At 42.1% G+C, this 14,616-nt stretch overlaps 1 protein-coding gene across 6 annotated transcripts in view; it reads right to left on the reverse strand.

Moving 5' to 3' along the window:
- Positions 1-14,616, reverse strand: part of Tsc22d1 (TSC22 domain family member 1) — a 109,773-nt gene that overhangs the window by 86,361 nt on the left and 8,796 nt on the right. The window lies entirely within an intron of this gene.

Raw genomic sequence — 14,616 nt, forward strand, 5'->3', positions numbered from 1 at the left:
ATCAATTTCATTAGCAAACCCTTCCTTTGGTGACAATGTTTCAATATAAATCACTGATTATATAAGAAGCCTACATTAACGAAATCTAAGTAAAATTTAACTCTAATAATCAAGGCAGTTTTAAAGTCTATTTGGAAATCATAAACAAAGGCTGAAATTTTTCCGAGCCCCTCCCCCACCCAATTGTCAAGTAATAACCAATGGTAACACACAGCTGAGAGAAACTGGAACAGGGTGAAGGGCCATTTTGAACAAACACACCTGACTATCTTTTTCAGTTTAGAATCAACTTGCTCATCTTTGTAACTTCAACAGGAACTTTAAGCTAACCACCTCCAAACCTTTTATTTATTTTTCGCACCTTCCAGAATACATGTAAAAAGCACGGCCACCTTAGCTTCAAAACAACAGAAACCGCAGGAAAGAAAAGCCCAAAACCTTTACGTTAGGTTACAAAGCAAGGCCAGTATGACTTGGCTCAAGAAATCAGAAGTCATCTATAAACTGTTCAGAAGACTTCTTCATTCTGCCTGTAGTACTGCAGCATGCTCTTAGTCAGCAATGAGGAAACACAGATTTTGCTAAATAAAAATTACTTTGAAATCATTCAAGGGACCTGGTGTTCTTTGTGCTACAAGTTAGAAGTTTGGATTTAATGATTTTATACAGAAAATGTACAATTTCAAAATGAGGTCATGAGTTAAAAGCATCAATGATGCAGCTCCTCAGAACACCCTGTCACACTCTGTCACATTCTGCTGGTCCCAACACATTCCTCTCTGACAGCGTTTTCTAACTGCCCAAGTGCTGGGACCCTTTAATACAGCCCCTAATGGTGTGGTGACCCCCAGCCATAAGATTTTTCATTGCTACTTCATAACTGTAATTTTGCTATTGTAATGAATCGTAATGTAAAATACCTGATATGAAGGATATCTGGTATGTGGCCCCAGTGAGAGGGTTGTTCAACCCCAAAGTTGAGAACCACAGCCCTATATGATGTTTCAAAGGGAAAAAAGGAAGTGTTCTGCAAGAATAAAATGTATCCACTAGAGACTAAATTTCCAACTAAAGGTAACAAGACGTGCAGTGCTATGATGTGATGTTACTGAAAATAGGAGTGAGAGACCTATCTATCTACTAAGTTAAAAGTCATCAGTGTTGTCTGTAACTGTCTACATCTCTAAAGACTCTTACAAAAAACAGTTACGGTCAAATCAAGAAGAAATGCTAAGTATCATTTATGTATACTTAGCATTATATGCATTCAAACATACCACTGAGAAAGAGAAATTCCGTTGAAATGTCTATCAAATGAGGTTATTTGTGAAATTTGCCCTCATTACTAAATTATTAAAGAACGAGGCTATATGGCTTATTAGTTTTAAGCATTTCTATATCTAGTTATTTTTAAAACAGTGAACTAGAGTAACATTATTTTTGCTGTTGTTTTTGAGCTAGTGCCTCACATAGGCCAGGATGGCCTTGATCTTCCTACCTCTGTCTCCCTAGTGCTAGGACCACACACACTCCTCACTAGCACAGGATCGCTGACCTAAATTTAAACCTGCTGCTCACAAACAGGTATTATAAATGAATTAGTTGGTAACTTGCCTTACCCACTTTCTATCACTGATTCTTACTGGTTCAAAAGAACTTCTATTAGAAAATGAACTTCCCACAGATCCCTCTGTCCATCTGACAAACAGTTCTGGTTAGCCATCGGAAGAAAAGAGTATTTTTTGTGACAGAGCATTATCTTTGTCTCTCCAGCCCCCGAATAGTGTAAGGCACTCCAAATAGGTAATTCAGTGGATGTGTTCCAAATGAAGCACGCTGATCAAGAAACAGTAAGAAAGTAGACACTGGGTCTCCTGGTTAACATACAGGCAGACAACACAGAATCCAACTTCATTCTGAAGGAGATGACTTTATCCAAAGGGTTAGAGTTGAGACAGGGAAGAGACCAGACTGGCTACCTACCAAGCGCCACGCCAGTCACGGCTCAACAGTCAGACCCTCAACTCAAAACAAACCACCACCAAACAACAAAACACCTAACAAAATCCCATTATAAACAGACTTTCTCATACCTTTGAAAAAGTTACCATTCAAAATGTTACTGGGACTGAAGTCACCCCACCAGATGTAAATACGAAGTTTTGCTAAAAGGAAAGAGATAACTAACCAAGCGTGTCTTCACGTCCACTAAGGCATGGGATAAAGTAAAACAGGTGAAAGAAACAATCCAGAACACAAGATATAATAAAGCAGCCAACTTACTAAAGAATGAGAGGCAAAAAGCAATCTTAAAATATATGTTAAGTTCTATCAACCAAGAGTAAAAGGCAATGTCCAAGGAAAGACAAAACACCAAAGTCCTTCAATTTGTCTGACTCTTTTAAACGAAAAAGAATTATTTCCAGGCAGTGGTGGCGCACGCCTTTGATCCCAGCACTTGGGGGGAAAAGGCAGGAGGATCCCTGTGAGTTCAAGGCCAGCCTGGTCTACAAAGTGAATTCCAGGCCAGCCAAGGCTATAACAAAGAGAAACATTGTCTCAAAAAACAAAAAACAAAACAAAAAAAAACAATAAAAACTGACTATCTGACCCACCCAAGTTAATGAAAGTCATTGCAGGTCTCAAGTTACTCAACTGCAATTTTTATAATTAGCCTACCTCTTCCCTCTCCAATAGTTCCTATGCCTGATTGTTCGTAGGATGTCAGGAGACTCGAAAATATATGTTACTTTAAGATAAAGCACCTCTTCTACTATATTTTTTATCCTAGGAGCCCGAGTTGTACACTATATGAATACACTCAGAAAAAGTGAAAAAAGACAACAGGTAATAGTCTTGTTTCATTAATTACATTTACATCAATTCCTTTAGTAGCTTTATCCATTTATGGCAAAAACTGCCATTAGTCAACAACAACAAAAGATGAAGAAGAAAACTTAAAACACCATGATGCAGCGAGGATGCCAAAGGCACTAAAAGGAAAACACACAAGTACAAGACACAGGACACTTAGTGCTGCCTCGGGTCTTCACCTCGACAATACAGAGAAAAACAAAAACCTCCTTGATTGCCCATCAAGCCAACTCGCGCAGGGAAGCGAATGGAGGGCAAGCATGCACCGCCCGATCCTGGCACCGGGGAGGGCACACCAGCACTCCTGTCCCCACCTGCTCCTAGGCAAACGCCAGGTGAACAGAGTAGCAGCTATGGAATGAGCTGCTTCACACCACGGCCACTGAGAGCCAACCTGGACGATACCCATCACGGAGACGTGACCACCAAGTACAGCGTGCGCCTCTAGACTGAATCCTACAGAGACCACAGTAAACACTGTTCAAGGCTGGCTCACAGATGGCTTCTGATTTCCTAAAGTCTCGATTTGTGTAAGGCTGTGGAAGATGGAAATACCCGGGAAAGCTGAAAAGGCTGTGTACTTCTCACTCCTCTTGTTTCAAAACAAAAGGCTAAAATTAAAAAAGAACAAAAACAAAGAATAAAACACAAAAGGTCCTGAATCGGTGTCTGTACCCATGCAATTCTCACTGAAAATATCATTTTTTTCAGACAGACTATTTAGTCCATTATTTCTTCAAAAATTAAGCCGAATGGAAATAACAATAGTATGTCATTGTGAATTAGTAAAAGTCCACAATAGCAAACTCCAGGGAAACGAAGGAAGGTCATGTTTGCCTACAATTCATCAAGACGGGCTCCTACACAACATTCAGACTGCCACGCCCCCACTAACTAAAAAACGCCCAACCTGATTTTCTGTATTTAAAATCCCAGTGGCTTCCTAACTATTGCAAGCTTTCAGTTGTTTCTACTTTTCGAACGCTTTGCAAAAATTTTGATGCTAACAATTAGTTTCTAAAAAGGAAAATGCTGCCCAAAATAATACAGTAAAAAGAACATTACTATCACCATCAAACCAACATAGGATTGAGGCCAGAGGTGTTGGAGTACATCTTCAATACCAGCACTGAGAAGGCCAAGGCCAACCTCGGGGAGTTCTAGGCCAACCAGGGCTACATGGTAAAAAGCTGTATTTTAAAAACAAACAAACAAACAAACAAATAAATAAATAAATAAATAAGAAGGCAGTCAGGTGTGGTAGTACACACCTTAATCCCTGCACTCGGGAGGCAGAGGCCAGTGGATCTCTGAGTTTGAGGCCAGCCTGAGCTACCAAGTGAGTTCCAGGGCAGCCAGAGAAGATTAGGTGTTCAAGATCAGTCCCAGCTACATGACACCCTGTCCGCAAAATTCAAAGCAAAATCAAGACAGACAGACAGACCGACCGACCGACTTTAGTTCTTCCTGTGTGTCAGTTACCAGGAAAAGTTCAAGTCACTCAGATACTGGTTTCAATCCTTCAAAGTGCCCATGCTACAAGAACTCGTTTGCTTTGTATTTATCAAGCCAGAGATCTAAACTTCCACTAGGAAATCAAGTGTGGTGCTGGAAGGACAGCTCAGCAGTTAAGAGCGCTGTCTGCTCTGAGGACCGGGTTCAGGTCCCAGCCCCACATGGTGACTCCCAACCATCTGTAACTCTAGTCCCAAAGGATCCGATGCTCTCCCCCAGCATCCCCTAGCACCAGGCACACACACTGTGCACAGACTCAGGGAAACACCCATAAACATAAAGTAAGTATCTGTTTTCAGGGAGGGAGGGAGGGAGGTTGGGACTGGAGCGATGGCTCTATGCTTAAGAGCACATAGTTTTCTTTGCAGAGGACCTGAGTCAGCTCCCAGCACCGCCATCCATCAGGAGTTTACAATGCCCTGCAACTCCAGCCCCAGGGAACTGAAACGCTCCTCTGACCTTAGGTACATGCACTTAGATGTACACACACATACAATTTTAAAAAATAGTTAAGTGTTTTTAAGCATGAAGTTGATCTGGTATCCTCTGCACATTCTGGGAAGTCACAGACTGCATGTTATCAGAAGTAATACCAAACTGTGGTTTTTCTAAGAAGAAAAAGAAATCCATTCTGTCCTCAAATTTTGAGTTCAGCTAGTCCTTTAAGGCCTGAGCTCACAGTTTTATGGCAGCCCAGAAGAGTCAAAACTCCCTCCATATTTAGTAGCATTATCTTCACAAACATCTTCCATGATAAATTCTTCACCTCTTTAAAATCTCCCAGGCCACAGAGGACTGCAACTTTTACCTCAAGATTCGGCATTCTTAAACCATACATGGCGCCTCAAGTCTGTCACAAACCCCACTCCCCTGCTCATAAGGCTCATCAGGAGGGTCACTGGTGAAGGCCAACCTGGGCTACACAGCAAGTACTAGCTACAGTTTGAGCTATACAAACAAGTAGAATGGCCGGGCTACAGACCAAAAGCCCATTCCAAAACAAAATAAAACAACAACAAAAGTAGTAGAACTAAGAATATGACACCCTTTCTTGTACTCCATTTCTCAATGACCACCTAAGAAACTGATAGAGTCAATACCTTCTTGGCTTAGTTAACACCACCACCCTATAGCACCACGAGCCAGGAAGATGAAGTTAATAAAATGCCTTGTATCTCTGGAAACTGAAATGTTTATATTCGCTAGCTCCTTGTAACCTAATTTGGATTTTCCTTAAGAATACACTACCACGTGCAGATGGCATCCCTAACTGCGAACTGTTTACAAAGGCAGGGACACGGACAGGTAAGTGACCCGAGGGTGTGTCAACATAGCACCTTTCCCAAGCATGTTCCCAAGCACCTGGCAAAACTGCCTTTGGTCCCCAGTCATACGACACAACAATCACACTTATTTCTAATATGAATGTATACTTGCAAAAAGCAGATTAGAAAACAAGCCAACTAGTATGGTGGGATAATAAATATAGACAGAAATGGGCTCAAGGAGACATAAAAGGCTTCTGGCAAAACTCCTGAGCTCTAGAACTTTCCTTTTCCCATGTGACAAACTAGTATTACAAAAACACTCATTTTGGAAGTTCATAGAGAACTTCAAAATCCAGTTCAATGAATCTGTGAACCTTCAAACGCCTGATACTGACTCATTATCTTATTAAACCAAACAGATTAATCCCATTCATTCTATGAGATGGTTTACCGTCCCATATGGGGCTGAGAACGGAACAGATGGTCTTCAGGGCACTGTGCCCATCTAAAACAATCTTTACAAAGTTTCAGATCGCTTCATCTGGAAAATGACTCGACTTTGGAGTACTAAACTGCCACATGACACTGGACTTCTCTGGGTCCCCTTCACTCTCATTAGGAAAAACGGAAGGCATGTTTTGTAACAACTTTGGCATTTATAAACTTTTCCCAAGCTCTTACCAGATAATGAGATATAGGATAGTCCTCTAAGAATAGAATTCAGAGAAAAAATAAACACTGATGTCTCCATTGAATGTTTTGTCTTGTTTTTAACAGAATGGAGGCATTCAATATATAATGTAGAAATTATAAGTTCTTTCATATAACCCCTGATGATGCAGACTATACCAAATATCACAAAGACCCAGAATCACCTTCTCAATCCTTGTTGAGAAGGCTATGGTGTGAACCCTTAGCCTGGTAGGCAAGCTTTCTTCTTTAATTTACCTTCTTATTTGGCATAATATGAGCACCCACCACATACACAGCCACAAAGAACTGAGCTGGATGCAGTCCACATCTGTCTCCTTTAATTTTCCCAAGCAGAACCAGGGTGTGGTCTAGTCCCCACCGAACAGGTAAGGACACTGGACTTAGAAAGCTTAACTTTAAAAAGCCATGCAGTTAAGAGGTAGAAGAAACAAGGTTAGAAACTAGGTCTGATGTCAGAACTGATGGTCAGTAATCCACCTTGTTACACGCTGAAAGCAACAGCTTTGTTCCATCAACTAACTTGAATGCAAAAGTTGTCATGCACACTGTATACGGAACTGAGCACATACTTAATCTGGAAGCCATCAAGATCTAAGATGCTCAAAGTGCATGGAGATCTTAATCAGCTTCCCCCCTCTATCCTCAGCACTTCTGCTAAACACTAGGTATGTATCAAGCATTTGACATTTCTGAAACAAATACATTTCCATGGAGAGTACTGTAAAGAGCTTTCTATATTGACAATTCCTTAAACTAGCTAGCAACATTTTTACTTCCCATGGGTGGATCTCCCTATGTGGGCAATGAGGGGCAAGTACCCCTGGGTAGTGACTATACCAAGCTGTTCCACAGGGACCAACTATCACACCTGCTTCTCTCTTCCACCTTCTACAATAGTTTATCCCCTTCCTGGTTCTGTTTGTTCATCCCCTAGTCAGGTGCTGAACCTCTAACTGAGACCGGAAATACTAATGGTATTTAAGTTCCATACTCAAAAGCTCAAATATAGCACAACTTGGCTCTGTTAGACCAGACTCTAACTCTTAAAAGCTTTTGTTTTTACATATTGGATCTATTTATAATAAGCCATTGTAAAATCTCATGGGTTTAGACCCCAAGCACAACTAGGAAAAGAGTCCAAAATGGGCCTTAACTTCCACAAAATTAACTCAAACTTTCCCGTGCAACTGCTGGCCTGGCCTGGTGGAGACAGCAAGTCTGGAAACAGTCCACATGCAGAAGTAAACAAAGCAGCTGCTGCGCCTGCTGCTCACTCCCACTAGTGACAGTGGGGACTGGGGACACAGGTAAGGCACAACCACCACCCGATGATGTAAGTCAGCACTTCTCAGGGCTTCACTATCACACCCCAACACTCCAGGCATCACTTTCAACAGCTCCCATGTTCATTCATGGAAGCGAACACTGTAACTTCCACAACAACTTTTAAGTAACAGATACCCAATGCAACCTCTCCAACAAAAAAAATTAAATTCACCTTCCAACATAAAGGAGCAAAATGACAAATTCTATTTTTCAACTGCATATTAATCACTCATACATAGCACTTCTGTATTTCTGTAACAAACATGATATACAAATATAAGCTACAACAACTCAAAATTAAAGACCTGAGTCATAATTAGCTATTATGATTCAATTAATTAGAATGAAGTTTCTGCTTTTAAAATATTTTAATGTAACTTATGCTGAGTAAAGAAAATACCATAAGCTTATCACTGAGACCAACAGATGGCTACCAACCTCATTTAATGATCGTTTATGGCATAAAACTGTCTCACTGGGTGTGGTGGCACCCACCTTTGATCCTGGCATTTGTGAGGAAGAGGCAGACAGATCTCTGTGACTTTAGGGCCAGCCTGGTCTACACAGTGAGTTCTAAGACAACCAGGACTACATAATAAGATTTTGTCTTCAAAAACAAAAGAAAGAAGAAATGGAGTGTCTCCACAGCTATCCTTCTGAATTGTGTGATTAGACCCACATAATTCAACTTTAATACTGAGCAATAAACTTGGAAATGTTAACCACAGCAAAGGGGATGTTATCACTGTCTTCCTCTCAGGCATCCACAGCCCTTAGAATTTATCGTCAATGAATAAATCTGTCAAGAGAAGCTACAGGACTGGGGTGCGGGGGTTGTGTTTTTATCATGGTAGAGCATGAGGTGGAAGGAAACAAAGAGCTTCCTACTGTAACAAACACCTCCTGGCTCTCAATCCACCCTTTCGTCTGGATCTTCAGAACTGGCAAAATCGCTAGTAATAAAATATTACAAATATCACAGCTTCTAAATATGTGCACCCCCTACTTCAGAGTGTACCTGATGAAGTGTGTGGTGGATCTCCATGAAGGAAGAGAACAGTAAGACAGCGGCTCGTGTGTGAGGGAGGAAGGGGAAGGAGATAGAGCTGATCAAAATGCTGTCTGACCATCAGCCAAGAGTCTACAGTTAACCAACGGGAAGACATGCCCCATGGTGGCTCATCGTACCTGGGCTGTGCAATTACCACACACAAAAGCAAGGAGTGTGCCAACTCATATACTTCTCTATCTTTGTGCCCAAAGGAGCATACTTGAAGAAACACGAAATGTTCACTTAGCAGCATATCTTAAAAATTGTATTTATTAAGTAACCATCATATACCATTACTTTAAAGTGAATTTTAAAATAGGACTATACCCAACAAAAAGAAACTATGTGTAACTGTCAAAAATACAACAAAATTATCCAGAGAGCACAAGGAAGAAAATGACACTAACACGAAACTTCCTTATAAAACAAAGTTAAATTAACTGGAGTCTTCATTTCTTTAAAAGTGTGAGACAGTATCTGAAAGACTTTCACTAGCTACCCTTTTCAATACAGCAAATCACAGAAGGGAAAAAAAAAACAACCCTAAGTGGTCCTCTATTATATCAAAGTATCTTTATTAGTCAATAATTCTACTGTGATAACAGAAGACAGACTAAGGCCCAGCGACTCTCAGTATCCTTAAACTTGAGCAAGAAGAACATTCTAGTTCTTTCTGACCACAGGCTGCAGAAGTATGATAGATAGTTCAACTTGAGGTTTAGAATGACCATGCAATGAAATCTTAAGGCATGAAGGAGTTTCTAGAAAAGACTGAGGTGGGAGGGCCCACTCTAAATGTGGGAGGCACCAATCAGTATGTTGGGGTCCTGGTGACTAGATGGGGAAGGAGGTGAGCAGCATCATTCATACCCACCCACACACCTCAACCGTCTCTTGTTATTTCAATGCAGCCTTGAGAAAGTTTAGTCAAAGTCCAAACTCTGAAACCAGAATTCCTATTTAAATCCCAAATCGAACCCAACAGGCAGGTGACTTTGAATAAAATGCTTCATCTCTCTAGCCTCGGTTTTTCCCCTTGTAAAATGGGGATAATAATGGTACTTAAACCGGAAGTATGTTCTGAGAATTACGTGAGCACCTCTATGCTCAGAACAACTTGGAAGAGCAGAGCTGATTCTCACCGAGTCTACTCAAACACTGCCACTGATATTCCTGGAGTCTGATCAAGCCAGCGGCACCCACCACACAGTAGGAACATGATGTTTCATTTTAGACTGCATAAGTGAACCTGTCTGCTAATTCTCCATGAAGCCTGAACAGAGAAAAACTACCAACTACAAGACAGGACCAAGCCTCAAGACAGCGTAATCTAATCTAAAGTGCTTAGTTAAAAACAAATTAAAAATCATATGAAAGTAACCTTATATACTATCACTACTAAGATATACCATGACCTCGTGATAATTTTAACAGCAAATATCATTTCAACTGTATGTGTACACTTTCAAAGCACTCCTAACTAGGAGTTAGAAAGTATCTACACACTAAGAAAGCCTAACTGGGAGGGGGCGGGGGAGAGGTAATAATTAAATAACCTGAATGAGCTATGACAGAATTAAGTCTTATCAACAATGAACAAATTGAATTCGTAAGTCATTCATCAAAGAATACTCAGGCATGTACACAGGATATCAAGTTTCCCAATCTGAGCAGTCAGATGTTATTGCAAAAATAATCTGAGGGCCCTGGATAAAAGTAAGTCATTATTTCATCTGTCTTACCCACATAAAGCTCTGAGGTACTCTGCTCTGTGGCTCCATAGATGAACAAGCCATGCCATGGACCGTGACCTACCATGAATCTTTTATGAAACCAAGTCACAGTAAGTCTCCCCAGTCAACACAAAATGGTCTTATGGCAGCAACCAGGTTGGCCACTGATGGGTTCACAGAGATGATGGAAAATTCTTTCACTAGACTTGAGGCTAGCCTCTGGTGACCACTACATTACATCATTTCCCCTTCTGGTGGTGGTGGTGGTGGTGGTGGTGGTATTATTGCTGGTTTCCTATTTTGGATAACAGGCAGCTGATAATGACCACAAGTAAAACAGATCACAGAAATTTTAAACAAATGGTCACTAAACTGGTTAGCAGGAAAAAAAAAACCTCAACAGAAGCCAGTGGCATTCTCCAGGCTCAAAGCCTGTTTTGAACAGCTGAGACTGCATCAAAGGATTTCCAAGATAATACCTTGGTATTTTAGAACCATTTTATGGAAAATAGCTATTCTAGTGAAAAGCAGGAAAAATACTGATCATTCCAATTAGTGGAGACTTCATTTCATTCAAGTTAGAGAATCCTTAATGGCATAGCTTAAGTGAGTGCAAAATAAAACACAATGCCTGTTTGAAAACAAACCGCCAACTCACAAGCAGCAAAAAGTAAACCAAGTCTCAATCATATCCCTTTAGGGAGAAACTGATGTCACATGATAACCTGTAAAGAATTTAAATTTTATTCTCTGACAGGATACATTCCACTTGCCTGTTCTTATGCTACAATTAATAGATTTTCTTCACTGAACAGATTTTTACCATTTCTGTAGACACTGAAATAGGATTGGATACTAGTAAATCCCAAACATCCCTATTTGTGGAGGTTAAAATGATCACATAATCACAAAAACTAATAAACTGTAACAAGCATCATAAACAAAACAACAAGGTGCTTTCAATCAGTTTTAAACAAACAACCTACATTTAAACTGGCATGCCAGAGGCCTCTCAAAAAGTTAGCAGTTTAGCCAGGTGTAGTGAGTGGTACATACCTGTAATCCCAGGACTCCAGAGGCTGAAGCAGGAGGACCACAAATTCGAGGCCAGCTTGGGCTTTGCAGCTAGTTCAAGGCTGGCATAGGCTACAGGGCAAGACCCTGCCTCAAAACAAGAAGAAAAATATATACATATATGTATATGTGTATATATACATATATGTATACATATACATATATGAATATATATGTGTGTGTGTATATGACAAAGTTTAAGGAAGGGTTAGGGAGGTGACCCTGGGCATGTTTATGTTTAAGACCAGCATGTGCAAATGCCCATAGGAGGAAGAATGGGCAATAGGTGAGAAAGTGTCTGAAGGCTCACCACGCGTCATCAGGACTTCGGAAAGCAGGGGAGTGGGTGGAAGCCTGGGGGTAGGGCTCCATGTAGAGCCCTTGCCTGGCATGCTAAGGCTCTAGGCTCTATGCCCAGCACTGAAAGAAGAGAGAGTTTACTTTTCCTTTATCTGCTTCTTGTCTGCCAAGAACAGCGAGCCCTTGCCACATGCTCCCACCACCAAGTGCAAGGGGCCAAGGGACCAAGGACAGAGCCTTCCGAAACCAGGAGCCCAAAGAAGCCTTTCTAGGGGACTGGGAGCCAAGAGGAGGACAAAGGGAAGGCTTGTATCCAAGGGATCTGGGCAAGTGACATACAGCAAAGGTTGCCGCATTAAGAATATCATTCACAGTGCAACATGGTTCCAGAGAAAGGCAGGACAGGGCGTGTGTGGAGGAGTCAGTGAGAAAGCCACCACACGCAGCACTTCTGAAGTGAGGGCTGCTTTATCTTAGACGGCAATGGGGTCAGCAGAGCAAGGATGGGAGATGAAGAGGAACTTTACATCCAGGATGTCAAATGCTGTGAGAAAAAAGACACGACTCTTGGTGTCTAAAGAAGTGATTCGTCAAAAGAGGACAATCTGAGGAGGACGGAGAAGCTGAGCAGGCACAGCGGCTCATGCCTAGGAAGGCAGCGCTTGGGAGGCTGAGGCAGGAAAACGGTCTCTCTTCGAGCTGGAGGCCAGCCAGTACTACAGAGCAAGAACTCACCCCCCAAAATAAGGCTGAGAAGCCTGTGAGAATTAGAAATTCTAGGAAAGCTGACAGTCCGGGCAGAGAATGATCTCAAAGAGACCAACACAGAACGACAAGAAAAGTGGGGAACAAATCAAACAGAAGAACCAAAACGGAAGGGCGTCGGAGATAGCCGGAGCACTTCAGGAGGGAGCTAGGGCAGCCAGCGGAAGGCGGCAAAGACAGCTTTCTGGTCAGGCTGCCCGGAAAGGAGGAAAGGGTGGCAAGGGAAGACATTTCTGGATGTGAGATCAGAAACTCTCCTTTCACAAACTGGGTGAAGAAGCTTCATTGCTTTTTTTCTTTCTCTGCACCTTCCTTTTAATGAGCCATTAAGAGACACGGTGAAGCCACGTGTGGTAGGCCTTACCAGAATCCCAGCACTGGGAAGGCTGAGACAAGAGAACAGCCCCAAGTTAGAGGCTAGTGTCTGTACATAAGAATGTATCTCAAAAAACAAAAACAAAAACAAAAGCCAAGCGATCACATCCTCTACTATGCTATCCAACCTTGACGGTGACCATCAAACCCAGCACGAGGCTCTGACTGTAGCTCCAGACCAGGTCTCTTCAGTTTCGTGTTTTAAATTTAAATTTCTAAACAAGAAATCACATCTACTCTTTTGCTATTAAAATGAAATGTTAAGGCCCCATCGCAAATAAAAAAAAAAGGAAAGGTATAAAGACCTAAACCTATGAAAGCAGGCCACGGAAAGACAATGGTGACACAATCGGGAAGCTGGAAAGCAGACAGCTGAGTGACAAACCACTCGGCAAACAGTAAAAACGATCAGATCTTCGGCAAACAGCAGAGAAAGCCGAGAACAAACCCAATTTAAACCTCGCAAAGCCCCAAAGGCCCGGGCACGGCAGCGTCCCACACAGGCGCTATGGGGACAGAGGCTCTGAAGCCAGGCAGGCAGGCTTCACCAGCTCTCCGGTCTGCCCCTCACCCCAGACCAGCCAGCCCAAGTCTGCAGACGGAGGGAGGAAGCACAGAAGGCCAGCTGGCAGAAGGGGACGTGACTGGATGAAGACAACTCCGGGGGTCAAGACCTGCAAGACTTCTCATCCGCACCCCCCCTCTCCCCTCCCTTGGGGCCCTTCCTGACAAGCCACAAATCAGAAGACCCCTCTCACAAGGAGCTCATCAGCTGAAGGGCAATGCAGAGACACCAAGGCCCCCAGCCGACCAGGCCAGTCAGGTTACCATCCACTGAGGCCAATGGCTAGCAAGCTTTATTGAGAATGTGTAACCAGATTCCCATTGCTTACTCTTCCACACGACTGCCAGCTATGTAAAGGAATATAACATGAAAGATAAAGACTCAAAACAAAGAAGAAAATGAAACCTGGAGAAAGAATGCATAGAAAGAAAACTGTTGAAAAAGCTACGCATGAAGACACAGACTATCATCTCAACACTCAAGACTCTGAGCTGGAGGATGGCAAGTTCAAGGCCAGCCTGGACTACAAGGGGAAACCCTGTCTCCTAAAACAACCAAAGCTAATGTGTTCACAGAGCTAAGAGAAGGCACTCTTATTACTAAACTGGGGCAATACCCAGTTAACAAACAAGAAGCAACAATCAACCAAAACCTCTCGGAGATTATAAGAACAAGTCAATACAAACAGAGCAAAGACAAAGATGTGAAAACCAAGGAAACCAGAAGATCAGTCAAGGAGGCCCGTTATGCAAGTGACTTTGAGGAAGAGAAAATGTTTGAGATGTAGCTCATTGGCAGAGCGCTTGCCAAGTCTACATGAGGCCCTGGGTTCAGTCTCAACATCGCACACTTTCCAGGCTGAAACAGCACACACCAAAAACTCACAAATAAAAGCAGACTCCCCCCCTCCCCCAACCAAACACACGTGCAATCCGTGTTAAGTTAAAACAATGGGAGCAAATCTTAAAAGCTTTCATAGATTTTAAAAATGGGGAGAGAAAAGAGAGAAGGACAGCAAACACAAATCACACAGGAATGCTTCAGAACCAAAATGGC

This window comes from Peromyscus leucopus, chromosome 9 (genome assembly GCF_004664715.2).
Source record: "Peromyscus leucopus breed LL Stock chromosome 9, UCI_PerLeu_2.1, whole genome shotgun sequence".
NCBI classification, from domain to species: domain Eukaryota; kingdom Metazoa; phylum Chordata; class Mammalia; order Rodentia; family Cricetidae; genus Peromyscus; species Peromyscus leucopus.